Source organism: Arachis ipaensis, chromosome B10 (genome assembly GCF_000816755.2).
Source record: "Arachis ipaensis cultivar K30076 chromosome B10, Araip1.1, whole genome shotgun sequence".
Taxonomy (NCBI): Eukaryota; Viridiplantae; Streptophyta; class Magnoliopsida; order Fabales; family Fabaceae; genus Arachis; species Arachis ipaensis.
Window position 1 is genome coordinate 129324671 of NC_029794.2, and position 4388 is coordinate 129329058.

Consider the following 4388-nt stretch of genomic DNA (forward strand, 5'->3'; position numbering starts at 1 on the left):
TTATACTCAAATATTTTTGTTAACTATATAAGTCCAATCTAGTTAACCTAAATTCAACAAAAAATCACTCACATAACATATTTGTGAATTATGCACTTTTTTTTCTGTGTGTTTCTTTTTTATTTCTTGTTGTTCTCCTATGGCGGATGTTTTTGCTGCTTTTTTTATATTTTTTCTCCTCCTATATCTTATTTGCAGCATTTTTTGTTTGAAGACAATAAAAACAAAAAAATTATGAAAATGTGAAATAAAAAGAAGATAAAGAAAAAAAATGATGACAATAATGAAGAAGAGGAAGAGAAGTTTTAATTGTGCAAAATTTTTAAGTTAAATGCAAGAAAATTTTGAATTTTGACACAAATTGTCTTAAATAAAATTATTTTTAATTTGAATGGTATACTTTTAAATTTTAAACAATAAATTATCTTATAATATAACGTGGAGATAAACTAATATTTTGTGTTTATCTATTGTGGTAAAATTTTTGTGTTTTATATAATAAATTTTAATAGAGTAAAGTATTGTTTTTGTTTTTAAAGTTTGGGGTAAGTTTTAAAGTTGTTCCTAACGTTTCAATCGTCCTATTTAAGTCCCTAATGTTTCAAAATTGACTCAATGTTGTCCTACCGTTAGGGATTCGTTAACAGAATTGACGACAGGATAAAATTGAGACAATTTTAAAACGTTAGGGACTTAAATAGGACGAAAACATTGGGGACAAAAACGATACATAGAAATAAATTTTAATTTTATCCTTTAATAATATCAATTCTTTACTGTACATAGTATTCAATTATTTTTTAATCACATCTAAGTAAATTACAGTTAATCACATTACCTTCATTCTAAATAAATTAATTTTTTTATAATTTTACTCTTAAAGTAATGTAATTTTTTGATAAATAAATAAATTTTACACTTTCATTACTTAATCATATTACGTATAATTTTTTTTTATAATTTTACACTTTCATTCTAAATAAATTAATTTTTTTATAATTTTATGTAACACTCTCACTACCAGAATGTCACGCTTCTGATTGCGCCACTCTGATAGCAAGAAGTATTACGACTAACTTCATATACTTAATATTAAAATAGGAGCCTTTGACTCGACATCGTATCGCTGACTTCATTGAAATTCGGAAATAAATACTTTATCTTAAAAAAACAAACAGGAAAAAATTTATATACAAGACTTCTTACATAATAGCTTATAATGTTATATACATATAAAACATACAACTCCTATCCCTCTTACAAAATTGTAATAACAAAGATGAGGGAAGAAAAAAAGTATCTAATTAATACAATAACGCGGTATAACTCTTCATTATGCTTTTTCATCCGATTCCTAAAAAGGTAAAGCTGTAGGGGGTGAGAACCTAACCACACGGTCTCACCACGGAGTTTCAGAATTGTCATAAGAAGATATTTAATAAGAAAACTGTTTTCAAGTTTAGTGATTATCATTGCCTTATGAATCCTTTTAAAAACCAATAGCTAATCGTTCAAAACCTTTGCAAAGAAACAATGTTTAATCTTTCAGAAATCCAAAACCTTTCTTTTCTTATAAGAAAATCTCAATCAGAAACCAACCACGCTATCAATCAACACAATCATCAATTCAGCACCAAAGTTTATTCTCAAATGTAGCACACCAGGACAAACACAGGCAGCCAAGGAAAGCACAGGTTTAGGTAGCAGTTACAGCAAATAGTTCAGGTAGCAGTTAAGAACAGTTTAATAATTAGGCAAACCAAAACAAGTTCAAACCAAAGCAAAGCATACAAATGCAGATGATGCATGCCTGTCCTATGGCTAATGAGCTCATCTGTCGGTTATCCAGCCAACTCGACAAGTCCGAAAATCTTAGACTGTCCCCCGACGCGCATCCCCATGAGTCTATGCATAACTTTTTCTCATAATATATATATATATATATATATATATATATATCAAATCGCTCAATAGGGTACCATTCCCGGGAATTTATAAGTGCCCGGTCATCCTTACGTCGTAAGGTCAACAGAGTATCGAGTTTCAACCTGGAGCAAGTGGTGGCAAGCCACTGCGTCTACCCAGGAAAACTCGTGTCTCAGATAATTCAAATTCATAAGCCATATGAATAATCCACTCAACATTTATCAATGTCTAAGTCATTCTCAACATCATCATCATTCATCAATTCATATCTCATTTCCAAATTCATTCAAGATCATATTTCAAAGAAAATTATCATCATCCTTCTTTCCACTCCGTTCACTAACAATCTCAATCCAAAACATAATTTTTCCTTTGATAAATAAATTAATCTTAAACCATATAATGTTTAAAACTAAACCTTTTAAAATGACTACTTCAAACGAGACTTCTAATTTTGTAAAATTGCGGCAGCATCTCCTCTTAAACTCGGATTCTGCCACTCTTTTCGGGTCCCAACCAAACCAAACCAAGCGCCTGTTAATCATTCAAATCACTTCCAATAACCATTTCTCAAACTCCTTTCAACTCAATTTCAAAATCAGATCAATTTCAATATCTCAAACCATTTTCAATTTAAATTCATTTTTCAACAAATCAAGCTCACTTCCAATATTATAATCTTTTCCAGATTTCAATTCATTTCCAACAAAGTCAACTAATTTTTTTTTCAAACTCTTTCCAATTCATTTTCAAACCCAAGTCATTCACAAATCTCAAATCGTTTTCCGAATTCAAACTAATTCTAACATCAAATCATTTTGCAATTCTTAAATTATACTTGATAAACATTCGAATCAGATTTTCAAATTAATCTTTCATTCACTATCTCAATACCAACTCAATATTCAGAAATAGTCACAGTCAAGTAAGCAATCATATTCATTCAAGGCAACTCAGTTCAATTCATAAGACTCCATAATCACCAAAAATATTTATTTGTTTAAATATCAATTTATAACAATTCTTAAGGATAAAAATGAGTTTAATGAAAATGCCCCTATCTCGATGTCGCAATCGCATAATTTAACGCAACAGTCCCGCTTAGCCTAAACTCACAACAACAGTGGTGATTCCAACACAACCGAGACGATGGCAGCATCACCAACTCCGATTACACTCGCAGCAACATTGAATTTGATGGAATCAAACGCAGAAACAACTCTGAAAATTCAAGGCAATACCGAAACTAAAATGGAATTAAAACCATAACAAACAGATAAATGAGATCAAGGTAGTTCAGAGTATAAAAGTGAAACAGAGTCAGGAGAAAAGCTAGACCTAGGGCAGTGACACTGAACTTGAATTGGGACAAGTCAACAACAACGGTAGTAACGTTAGAACTAGCAGTAGCAATTCCAATCACCCCAGCAGCAACGATTCTTAAAGAGCATTAACCATCACATCCCACAGCTGCAGCGGCTTAATCCTAAAACATCAACGCTTTAAAGTTCTCGATTAACGGATAGCAGGACAGTAGCAGTGGAGGTTCAGAAACAAAAATAACTTACAGCAATTAAGGAAAAAGAAAACGAAGCATAGCAGTAGCAACACAATGACAGCAACAACACAGGGGAGATGGCCTCCTTTCCCACCTCAGCTCGTGACTCCGGCAGCGGCGAGCTCCACACACGGCGATGGCAGCGAGAGCAGCGGCGACAGAAACCACCCTGCAACGCCTTCTCTCTCTCCTTGTGTTGTTTTGTCTCTCTCTCTTCGCATTGGGTCCTGCTTGTGGCTCGATAGCATCTCGCAGCGCCGGTGCGACGGCAACGACTCCACGGCGGTCCGACGGCGATGGTGATGACGAGGTGCAACGAAGCTGGCGGCGTACGGTGTGACAGCAGTGGCGACGCTCCTCACTCGCACGAGCTCCCCTTACTCAACGACACACTTTCTTTGTTCCTCCATCATCGGCGATGACGGCGGCGCGACGAGCGGCAGTGACTCGCCGGCGCACTCTCCCCCTTCTCCTCTCTTCTGATTCGCACACTCTCCTCTCTTTCCTTTCTTTCTGTTAATTTTTGCTATTGCTATGTGTTGTGTTGGTGAGTTTGATTTTGAAAGAAAAGCGAAAGGGGTATCGCGGCTGAAGGAGATGGGAAAGTTAGGGTTAGGGTTTTGTGTTTAATTTTTAGGATTAGGGTTTGATTTGGGGCAATTTGAAATTAGGACAAAATTAGAGTTTAGCAAATTCTAAATCAAATTAGGTTATATTGTATCAATTTTGAAATCTGTTTAATCCCTCAAAATTACTTTAAAAATATTATTTAATTATCAAAACTTGATTTAATTATTTTAATAAAATAATTTCTGAAAATAAACTCCTTATGAATAATTAAATTGAAATTAACTCATAATAATATTTTTTCGAAAATTATGAATCTTACATCCTACCCACCTTA

At 33.7% G+C, this 4388-nt stretch overlaps 1 long non-coding RNA gene across 1 annotated transcript; it reads right to left on the reverse strand.

Annotated features, from left to right (window-relative positions):
- Window positions 3057-4088, reverse strand: LOC110268040. Its single transcript, XR_002356059.1, has 3 exons — window positions 3579-4088; window positions 3265-3412; window positions 3057-3147 (listed from the first exon to the last, which is right to left on the reverse strand). It is a non-coding gene; the product is annotated as an uncharacterized LOC110268040 (long non-coding RNA).